The sequence below is a fragment of the Myotis myotis genome, unplaced genomic scaffold (assembly GCF_014108235.1).
Source record: "Myotis myotis isolate mMyoMyo1 unplaced genomic scaffold, mMyoMyo1.p scaffold_m19_p_2, whole genome shotgun sequence".
NCBI classification, from domain to species: Eukaryota; Metazoa; Chordata; class Mammalia; order Chiroptera; family Vespertilionidae; genus Myotis; species Myotis myotis.
The window spans coordinates 62,148,468-62,160,784 of NW_023416324.1; positions in this window are offsets into that span (position 1 = coordinate 62,148,468).

Consider the following 12,317-nt stretch of genomic DNA (forward strand, 5'->3'; position numbering starts at 1 on the left):
GACGCAAGTAAATGTCATCGCTACCTTTTATGTCCCCACCAACACGCTGCAGCTCTTGGTTTGCGCACTCCTTGTGGAGTCTGCTGGGGGAGGGTTCCCCCAGAATGGAAGGAAGAGCTAAGATACAGACATCCATTCTGAGTGAGGATGGCGGCTCACATACAGTCGTCTAAGTCCGCCTCCTGGAACGGTTCTGGAGCCGCAAGAGGTGCCACAGAAAAATAGGATTCAAGGAGGGTATTGAGGGGAGGGGGATTTCTGAAAAGAAGGGGGATTAGGTGAAAGCTGCTTGAGAAGCAGGTAGATTGCTAGATTTTTTCACCTCCAACTTGTGTCTGTAGGCAGCCGCCCCTTCCCACCTAGGCTGAAGTTTTGAGGTTTAATTCTCTGAAGAGAGTAAAATCTCTAGGAAGTGCTTGGGAGCTATACCTAAAAAGGGAGATAAGGGACTGTGTGCCTGGACCCAAGATACTGACATCGGGGTTCTCCCTAAACTATACACCAGATCGCTCCATACTGAAAATCAAAGTCAAGAGAGGGACCCACTCACTCAGCGCTCCCTCCCTCTTCACTTCTTATCTTTTTAAGTCATGGACAGCAAACAAGAAAACACGATGATACAAAGGGAAGAAGCCTAACCAACAGAAAGAGGGATGCAACAGACACTGCAGGGTGAACACTTTTTAAAATTCCCAGTAATGTTCCCGGGAGGTTAAGAGAATATGTAGCCTCTATAGGCTGCAAGGGGTGGTGGGTAAATTGAGTTTGGAGAATTAGAAGGAAGCACAAGTGAGGGGGAAAAGCTCACAGAAGATTTGAGGAAAATAGAGCAAATGCCCCTCAAAGAGAAAGATAAGAAAATTGGAAGAGCAGTGCAGAGAGGAAGAAATCAATTAATTCAATAAAAACTTTCAGGACTCAAGGACATGAGTTTTCAGAATGAAAGAGCAAAGAACAGATCCTAAGAGTTTCCAGAGAGGAGAAAAAGTCACGTGGGATAGAGAATCAGGATGCCATCAGATTTCCCAATAGCAACACCCAAAGCTCAGACAATAAAACAATCATTTGACATTCTAAAAGAATATGATTCCACTTGAAATTCTGCCAAATTATCAATCAAGTGGGAAAGTCAGGCAAACTTTCAAAGTATAACCTATTATACACTCTTTCCCAAAAATTACTATAGAACGTGTTTCACCAAAACAAAGAAAGAGGACTAAAGGGGATACAGGAAAAGGAGATCTAAAATAGAAGCGAGAAGATGTAAATAGCTACCAACCTCCCGCTCCCCCGAAGGATGGCGAATCCCATAGTAACTGCTGAGCATCACTGGGTGTAGGTTCAGATTGGATCCTGCTGCTGAATTTGTAAATGAAATGCACAGCCACTCATCAGCAGTCATCTTCTTTCCAGAGTAAACAGATAGTCAAGATGTAAGTCAGTGGAAACATCTTTTTATTAATGAGATACACAATAATGGTAGTGTAGGGCTGAGACTGATTGATAAATGCAATAAAGTAGTATATTCTTAATATGAATGGTTTCACTGAATCTAGTTATCTTTTAACCAACAAGGAAAGAGCCTTCTGATTCCCATAGTTTCAGACTATTCTGTAATAGAGAAGAAAATACATACCTGCCTATGTGGGGGGTTCCCAAGACCTCCCACGTTCAGTAATTCACTAGAAGAAATCACAGGACTCAGCTAAGATGTATTACAGCAGAAGGATACAAAGCACCATCAGCAAAAGGAAAAGGTGCATGGGGTGAAGGATGGAGGAAACAGGCGCCAGCTTCCAAGAGGTCTCTCCCCATGGCGTAACGTAGGACATGCCTAATTACCCCAGCGCCAAATTGTGACAACACGTGTGAAGTGTTCTCTAGCATGGAAACTCATCAGACTCAGAAATGGTAGGAACCATCTGAAAGCCAATTCCCCAGAGGCCAGCCAAGGGCCAACCTTGCGAGCTGGCCTTACTAAGGCCTGTCACATTCTTTTTTCTACCTACTACCCAAATGAGGAATTGTTAAATATGTGTGTATGCACATACATTTATCACTATGGGTGCAGAAGAAGCTAGTAACAGTGCTTGCCTCCGAGGAGGGGGAAAAGTGGGTACCTGAGGGAAAATGGGGGGAGGGAGACTTGCTTTTCACTGTTTACTCTTTTGTTCCTTTTGAAACTCATATATATGCACCAGCAGAGCAGTACTTAAAGCGCTGTCACTTTATGATAAGTACCTTTAACTACTTAATTTTTGTTGCTTCTTTAGATGTGAACAGAACAAAATACTCCAACTTGCCTGAAACTGTTTCTTAGAATAAAGAACTCCTTCAAGGGCACAGGCAGTTCGGTTTGGAACGTGCAGCTAGAGAAGCTGAACATTCAAAGCCTCAAGCAGTGTTTTCTGTCGTCCTTAATTGGTATGTGGGGGAAAACAGACTTGAATACTTCTCGTAAAATTGCCGTGAAACCTGTGAGTAACCTAGTCATCAATAGTTTTGCAAGTAACGCATTCAGATGGTGAGGGTGCTCAGGCTGTTTCCTGTGGCCCATTGTATTCTTCGAATTTTCTGAACTCCAGTCTTTCCCTCCTTTGATCCAAGCAATAATCCCATGGTTTTCAAACTTTAGCCTTGATAAGAATCACCTGCAGGGCCCCAAATGCAGAGTCCTGGACCCCACCTCCAAGATTCTGATTCACTGGCTCTGTATGGGCCTATGAATATGAACTTGAAACAAGTGCCCCAGGTGACTGGTGCAGGCGGTTGTGGTGTATCCTGGAGAGACACTGCCATAATTAGAGCTTTCATAATCTTCCTGAAGCACAGGGTTAGGGTTTTGTTTACATCCTAACACCTTTTCAAAAATCTCTCCCCATTTAGTACCGCAGAGTTTCCTAGACTTATGGGAGCTCACGGTTCCTTCTGAGGATCTAAAAATAGCTATGAACTCTCTAGAAAAGGGCATATACATATTCAGACAAGTTTTGTAAACAGTTTTTAAGTTTATCTATGGACTGCTACAGTACTTGATCTTTAGTATAACACTAAGAAGTGAGTGTAAGTTTTTAGTGGCATTCATTATATTTATTTTACCGCCACTCATGCCCCGTCTTTCCAAAACCTCCTTAGGTTCAGCTCTTTCCCATTCTCCTTACCAGTTGCTGTCTTGTCACTCCCACTGCTAACATGTAAAAGTGTCACATTTTCCTGAACCAAGAATCAGGATTCTATACAAGTCATGGCACTTGATACACATGACAGAAAACTCTATTTGGCTTGAGCAAAAAGGAGGAATTTATTAGTTTAAGAAACTAAAAGTTCACGTATAAATCTTCAGGACCCAATGACTGATAATATCACTAGCTCTCCGTCTCATTCTCCATTTCTTGCCTCTGCTTTTCTCTGAACTGGCTCTACTCTCAGGTAGGCTTTTCTGTTATAGTAAAAGTGATTGCAACAGTCCCAGGCTCCCCAGCATCTCCAGACTGTCCCCTAAGCTTTGCAGGTCTCGGGGCAAGGACGAAAATAAGTCCACACACCTGAAGACTAAACATTTTAAAGTTATAACCAAGCCAACAAACTATCCTCTACCTTGAGAGTATTTTGCACTTGAGAGAGCAACTAAACTGGTAAGATAAATACTTGGATTTCGTTGGAGTGCCTCATATATTTGATGTGTCCAGTATTCTCTTTTGATCTGGGGTGATCACTAGAGTTAGAGAGGAACTGAGCGCACCTCCTCCTCTCCTTCCTCTGTCCCTTCAGGAATGCTGTGGAGCTCAGCTCTACTGCACATTTGGGGGCAAACCTCCTGCAGTGGCAGCTCTCTGGAGGGGTGGGGTCCAGTGGAAGGGAAGCATGGGAAATAAAATCACAGCTTTCTGCCCTAGCCAGCTTGGCCCAGTGTGCCATGCCAGGACAGCCATGGATGAACCTGCATTTCCCCCAACTCAGGCCCCTGTTCCCCATATTCAGCCCCACGTTGGGCGCCATATGTGCTGGGCCAGCACAGCCAGGTTCAGTGAGCCTGAGAGGGGGCGGTGAAGGATTAAGAAAAGACAGACAAGAGAAGAAAGCTGGGGCTGGGTGGGATGCTGCACTCTCTGATGGAGAGACAGCACTGTGGCCTGCAAGCCAAGTCTTTATTTTATAGCCAGATTCCATAAGGCAAAGTAAGGGCGTGGTCACAACATTCTCGCAGGTTTTGAATCTACTCAATTACATGCATCTGATCAAACTTAGTTTACTTGCTGCACCTCCTGCAGCCCATATCACTTAGCCATGTGGGACCACAGGTTTGGACCATAAGGTCAAGCTTACAACTATAGCTTTTGACTGTAATTGTGCTGCGACTTACACGTGGCTTTGCCACGAGAGGATCATGCCTTCTCATTAGTCCCAGGCTTGAACCTGTCCAAATGCTGTAGCCGCTCTCCACAGCCCAGTGGATAGAGCATCGGCCTGGAGACCAAAGGGTCCCAGGTTTGAGTCCAGTCAAGGGCACATACCTTGTTTGTAGGCTCCTCCCCAACCCGGGCCCTGGTTGGGCCCTGTGCAGGAGTCATGCAACCAATCAATGTGTTTCTCTCTCATCGATATTTCTCTCTGTCTTTCCCTCTCTCTTCCATTCTCCCTAAAAATCAATAGAAAAATATCCTTGGGTGAGGATTAACAACAATAACTAAAGAGATCACAGTTTTCTGTTCTGTGCCCTAATCAAATATAGTCAATGGACTCAGAACTATGTTTAAAAGAGGACATGTCTTGCCTTAAAAAGAGAGAGGCTCTGAACCCTAGAAAATTCTAATACTAATGAAAGAACTGCTGGTGTTCTCACTGATTAGAAAAATAAATCATTCATTTTTGCTTCCAGGGAAGAGTACAAACTGTTGAGAAAACTGGATTTTTGCAAAGTCACAGCAGAAAGAAAGTGGAAGAAAATCATTGAAAAGGAGCAAACTTATGGATAACAAATGGGCCTGTCTGTCTGGTTTCTGTAACTTCTTAGCTCTTCTGACTCATTGACATTATAAAAGGCACCTGCCTGAGTCAGAAATTTATTTTGGAGATATTACCACTCCCTTACTGTTGGAAGGTGTCTGTGAAAAGACATCAAAGGTTTACAGCAGAAATAAATAGTCCAGAAGGAAGGGAAAGTTCAAAAGTGTGAGATCTCTAGCAAAAGGCCACACTCAGAACACTGCCTGCTCAGGAAATACACCCACCAGTAATTAATACAAAGATGGATAAGCCCAGTTTCAAAGGAGCAGAGACAGACCAGGAGAGTGAAAGACACACATATCAATGAAATTATAATAATAAAAGCGTAATATGCTAATTAGACCGGACAGCCAAAGGACCTTCAGGACGAAGCTGGGGCTGTGAGGGCCAAGCCCCTTGCGTGAATTTTGTGCATTGGGCCTCTAGTACTTTACATAAGTCTGAGCTTTATTTTAATTTCATCACTTAGACATTTTTGGGTTATATTGGCCACATTAAGAACAATAATGCATCTGCAGTTGCTTGAATCTGTACATGTAAAACCTGTGGATACGGAGGGTTAACTGTACTCAGTGCATTCACAATATCCTGGCTTTGGGGATCTCATTTCTGACTACTTTCCCTGTGGAAGGTCAGACAGACCATTTTCTGAGCAGCTCCAGGAGAAAATGCTGGCCAGGAGAAAAACTTTGAACAACTTCCAAACCTCAAGGGGAAGAATATTCTGTGACCTTGAAGCAGAAGTGATAAACTCCAACCTATAGGTTGACAACCATCCAGCAAACCTGACCAACACCAGCAGCCCGTTGGTAGCCTGCGAGTCTTTTGGTATGTGGGCTCTAGATTTCCTTGCATGGAAGTCACCACAGGCTCTGGGATGGTGAGCTCTGGGATCCTACTGGACTACTGCAGTGGGTTTTCTTTCTTTTATTTTTTTAAATCTTCACCAGCAGTTATGTTTTCACTGATTTTTAGAAAAGGAGAGAGAGAGGGAAATATCAATTGATTGCCTCCTGTACAAGCCCCAAATGGGAATCGAACCACAGCTCAAATATGTGCCCTGACCTGGAATCCAACCCACAACCCGTCCTCGGTGTGTAGGATGACGTTCCAACCAACTGAGCCACCTGGCCAGGAAATGGGTCTTCTCTTGATAGCAATCTCGCTGCACAGTCTAGTGTTTTTCCCACCAAGCCTCACCTGGTGACAGTCATGTGCACAGCACATGCCCCTACATGCTAGTGGTTAGTCCACACCCTTCTTTCGCTGTCAAGAGACCTCATGAAATGCAAGTGTGTGGGAACGACAAGAGGAAAAAGTGTGAATTTGCTCTAAATAACATTTAAAAAGGAAATTCATTCACAAGCATTCATACTTTATTGTAACTGATTTCTTGCCAGGTAGCCGTGGATGGAAACCACTGGCTTGGTCCATGGGATTGGGTTTTTGCTCATATACTGTGAGGACTGGGGTCTGCCCATGAGTTTTGGGTCTTGACCACCTCCATAGGCCTTGCCAACTGCTTTCCCTGGGGGGAGGGACCCTTTGTCCTGTGTTTCCAACTAGAGATTGACATCCTGTTCTATTGGGGCACATTGATAATGTTCTTTCAATGTACTGTTACACAAGTTGCCGAATTCTCCTTTTGCCTTTGTTACTTCCAACTGGGTCTCCGTCATTTCACACTGGACCAAACATAACTTTGCTACCATGGGACTGAGAATGCTAGTTATGGCCTTGGAGAACCAGTCTAGCAGCTGGGATGGTAACCCCATATCTGGTCAAGTCCACAGCTATCTCTCTCAAAAGAAGAATATTTTGAAGCCAATAAAAATTACATGAAATTCTATTTTAGTTATCTAAAATTTCATACTAACAGTAATTTTCATTCATTCATATACTATTATGACGGCTTTCCTGCTCGAATGGCAGAGTTGAATAATGGTGACAGGAGCCGTATGTGATGCTTTCATGCTTTGCACTGCTGCTCAGTTGTAACTGTGGACTGCAAATCGCAGTGATAATTTGACAATGTTTTGGTGCCACAGGTTTCACCCTACAGTGACATTTTAAAATTATTTTTATGACCTGTGCTTAGCCATCATGACCAAACAAGAAGAGAAAAGTGGATTTTTCATATTGTACTCTTGAGGCACAGTGGAATTTGGTTACCAAGTTTCATATCAAAGCCTGGTTTTACTATGCAGTGACACTGTGGCTGTGTTGAACGAACACAGCGTATGTTGTCATTATTAGATAAGCACTCATCACAGTATTTCCAACTCATGGGAAGCAGTGGTCTGAAAAATTAGAAAATTTAAAATGCATATCCTATGGTATCAGAATTTCTTCATAAAAACAAAAAATGAAAATGAGGCTGCAACCAAACTAAGTTTTCAAGAAGTCCATTTGTTAGCCAGGCAAGGAAAGCTGTTTACCGATGGTGAGTTGAAGATTTTAATCTCTGCAGCTGAAAAAAATGAACTTGCTTAAGGCTATTACCTTTTTGGTAAGAACAAGTTATTCTAAGAACTGAGAATATTGGGAGCAACATCAGTCGTCATTTTAAAACACCAAGGAAAGTGCTTTTCCTTGGCTCTTGATTCTTAATGAGTCAATGGCTACTACTTATACTGCCCTGTGTGTGTGTGTGTGTGTGTGTGTGTGTAGGGTTGTTTGTTTCTTGGGGAGTCAATTGCAAGTTTGAAGTGACAGAAGAATTAGCTTCTATCAATAGCTGACATGGAAGTACAGGTGAGAATATTTTCAAAGACATTGAGAAAACACTTGAAATTCAGTACAATCTGGAGTAGAATTTGCAAAGATGTATTATTATAACTGACTAAAGAGGCCCAGTGCATGAATGTGTGCATGGGTGGGGGCCGGCCAGACAGGGGGAGGGGCCGAGGGAGGTTGGCCAGCCACTGTGTGTGTCACAGGGACCAGTCGTTCCGGTCGTTCCAGTTGTTCTGGTCGCTTGGCTTTTATATATATAGATGGTGGTAAAAGTGTGTGAGTAGCAGATGCCACACAGAAAGATTTGAATCTATTTGGTCCTATTTTGCAATGGCTATAGCTCTGCTATTGAACCAGTGATCCCAATAATCAATCTCCTTCATTCTTGTGAAGTTAATCATTGTCAATTCTGTGAAGGTTTGTCAGAAACAGGGGGTGAACTTTCCCAGCCACATAGCAGTGTAATGGCTTGGCAGGGGTAAAGTTTTATTGTGACTATTTGAGCTCAGGGCCAAACCTGAACTTTCTCTAAGGAGGAAACAGCCTCACCCACTATTATTGAATCCTGAAGGGCTTTAAAATTAGCTTTTGCTGTACATTTGATGTTTCTTAATGAATTCAACCTTTTTGCCTGAACTTTCTTGAAATTCTCTCCTGCCTAAAGATGATTGAGGATAGCTTCTTGATATTCATTCTCAAAATCCTGGCTCATCTGCTTGCATACCTGCCAGTCATACCCAAGTCTGAGACTACCTTCTGCTTCTTGTTCTGTTAATGTTTTGACCTCAGGCATGCATATATATATATATATATATATATATATATATATATATATATATATGGTTAATGTGCTAAGTGTCTGTCTGACCAGTAGCTATGATGTGCCGTGACGCACATTGGCCATTTACAGAGAAATGGCACCACAGACCTTGTTCTGACAAAGCAACCCTCAGCTTCCCCCAAGTGGGACACAGGCCCCGCCACTACCCCAGAGCAACACCCCACCATATCGCAGCCAACACTGCCAAGACTCCATGCTTCAAAATGCAGCCCACAGCCCAGCCTAGCCCAGAAACGGTCACTGTGGGCACTGGGTAATAATGTCACATAGCAACGCCCAGCTTCCTCTCCCTAGCAACTAGCCTCCTTGGAGTTTCTTCAGAGCAGGAACACAACTTGCTTTATAGCCAGGTGGAAACATTTTACACTTTAAATAAATGTCTGTGAAGCATTTTCCCGTGCCTCATCTCATTTGATCCTCACAGAAGTCTGGAGTAGGTAGATGGGAGACTTGGTGGAATCCTGTTTTCATTAGCCAGAAAATGGAGATTTAGAAAGCTTAGAAACTTGACCCAACTGAAAAGAAGTAAGAAATGGTGGACCTTGAAAATGACTTCAGGCTTTCTCACTGTGCAGAATATAGTCAAACACTGCTGCAGTTAAATATTTTACCCTTATTCTCCCTGCATGATCTACAATAATAATCTGCTTCATGTTGCTATTTATTGCTGTGTTGCTGACAATTACCTGAAAGAGGAGTTGGGGTGCTTCACTGGGCTGGAAAAGGTTTAGCTAAATCAGAAAGCAGGTCTAATTAAGCAAGTTTATTCTATCTATACTAATAAAAGGGTAATATGCTAATTAGGCCAGGTCAACAGGCTAACTTCTGGACGTCCAACTTCCTTCCGGACAAAGCCATGGTAGTGGGGGCAGAGGCAGAGGCAGTTAGGAGCGAGATCAGGCCATCAGGGGTTTAGGAACAATCAGGGTGGCAGGGGAGGGCCATCGGGGGTGAACTGGCCGGCAGGGGAGGGCAGTTGGGGGCTACAGGCCAGCAGGGGAGGGCCGTTAGGGGCTACAGGCCAACAGGGGAGGGGAGTTAGGGGCTATCAGCCAGGCAGGCAGGTGAGTGATTAGGAGCCAGCGGTCCCAGGTTGCAAGAGGGATGTCCAACTGCCGGTTTAGGGCCGATCCAAATAGGCCACAGGGATCGGGCCTAAACTGGCAGTTGGACATCTCCCAAGGAGTCTCTGATTGGAGAGGGTGCAGGCTGGTTTAAGGAAACACCTCCCCCCCTCCGTGCACGAATTTTGTGCACCAGGCATCTAGTATATATATAAAAGGCTAAGTTGACTTGTGCATGTTTGATACATATAAAGCTCTCACTGGTGCCAATCGCACATGTGTGTTTCGATCTGTCATTGTTGATTGTGAATTTGGTTGACACTTCTATTATAGAGAAAGGGCAAATAGCGATATTAAAATATTTCTTCTAATTTCCTTTCATTGTCCACAAATTTGTACACCAGGCCACTAGTAGCTTTAATAACCACTTATGTTTTGATTTCCAGAACTCAGTATCTAGCCCAGACCTCTCTGGGTCTGCAGGACCACTCCTAGGCTCGATGATTCACTGGAAAAGGCTCAGAAAAGCTGTTATATTCATGGCCATGATTTACTACAGCAAAAGGATTTAAAAATTAGCAAAGGCACAGGAGAAACTGCTTACAAACCAGTGTTTAGCATTGCAGTCCTAACCGGTACTCAATAAACATTTGAAGAATGAATAAAAGACAGTTCAATGTGGAGAGTGGCTACAGGGTTTGGACAGGTTCAAGCCTCAGACTAATGAGAGGGCACAGTCCTCTCATGGCCACATGCAAGTCCCAGCTTGAATCTATGGTCTGAACCTGAACCTGTGGTCCCATGTGGCTAAGTGATATGGGCTGCAGGAGGTCCAGCAAATAAACAAAGTTTGACCAGGTATATGTAATTGAGTAAATTCGAAGCCCGGGAGAATTTTGTGACCACGGCCTTACTTTGCCTCATGGAATCTGGCTATAAAATGAAGACACGGCTTTCAGGCTGTGGCGCTGTCCCTAGCTCTCCATCAGAGAGAACAGCGTCCCACCCAGACCCAGCTTTTTTCTCGTCTGTCTTTTCTCAATCCTTCACCACCACCTCTGAGGCTCACCAAACCTGGCTGAGCTGGCTTGGCACATATGGCACCCACCATGGGGCTGAGTATGCCATGGCCTTGCTGGCTCGCCACAGTTCAATTCTGAGAAAAGAGAGGTGACTGCCTGCTTACAGAATCAGGGAAAACTAGATGTAAGGCCATTCGTGTTGCTATTAAAGGAAAATAGACGTTTAACAGATTAAGGAGAGAACACACCATAATTTTCATAGAATTCCTGTGTTCAAATGCCAGCTCCATCACATATTAGCTGTGTGACACTGGACAAGTTTCTTTACCTTTCCTTGCTTCAGTTTCCTCATCTGTAAAGTAAGTATAATCATAGCTCCTACCTAGGGAGTTGTTGGAAGGTGAAATATCTATAGAAAGCTATTGGACCTTTGGACAAAACAAAGTGGTCACTGTGACTGTAGTCATGGAGGGCCACGGTGACACACTAACCTTGCTGAGGCAAAATAAGCAGGCTGTCCGGGTGTATCTTCATCATTCAGCGGCCTTTAGAGTATTATTTACTACTAAACTAGTATTTCAATAAGAGCCTTAATGTCATAATTTTGACAGGATTAGGTCCAATTCTGAATAAAATTGCCATAGTAACTATCACAAAACAAGGCCAAGTCTTACACATGGACCACGTGATGAATACCTTTGGTGTAGATGATGGGGTGGCAGATGAGGGGTTAAGAATGGAACAATTTTACTTGAAAAACCATCCCAAAAGGCACTGTAGCAGTCTGGACCACATTGGAAATTTAGAAATCAGACCTGGGGCTTTAAGTTCTGTTGTTTTATCACTTACTAGCTATGTGACTTTGGATTCATCACAACATCTGAAGTCTGTTACCAGCTCTAAAATCAGTTAGTAATCTCTCAGAGTTATTGGATCAAAAGGAAATGTGTGTTCTATGCACTGTAAAATATTTTAGTAACTGTGTGAAACTACCATTGGAATGTTTTAAAACTTTGTATTATGAAAAGGTTAGAGAAGGTAAAGGAGTCTTAAATACATTCCTTATAAAAATTAAGAATATTTTTAAAAAAAGAATATTTGAAGCCTTTAATAATCAAGTAATAAATCCCTTGCACAGAGTACTATGTTTTACTGTTGTTGTTTTTCTTTGGTTTTTAAATAAGTCACTGAATGGATGAAATATCAGACATCAACTACAACGTGTTAACGCTGTCACTGGTCACCAAGTAGCCGTTTTCCCTCCCAGTGTTGCTGTGGTTATGTTGGGCCCGCAGGCCCACGTTCTTAGTGAAGCAATGAGGTGGGAACCATGCCTCTTCAGGTGAGGGCCTGATATCCAACGCCATGTGCCCGCTGGTTCTTCCCCCACTTTGACGATGTTGGGGTCACGTGTTCCAGGTGTCATAACGAGGGCGTAAGACTTCCCAATCCATATTGAACATTTCATGAACAAGAATTAAATTTTTATAGAGCCACACCAGTTTTGTGTTTATTTGTACCATGGCCTAATCTATCCTAAAACTCTGTGGTGGAAACCAAGCTACATTAGGGTTGGAAATATACTCCAAAAGGTCCTACTCTCCTGAGAAAAGTTAGGGTTTTAACCTGAAATTTATAGCCTGTTTA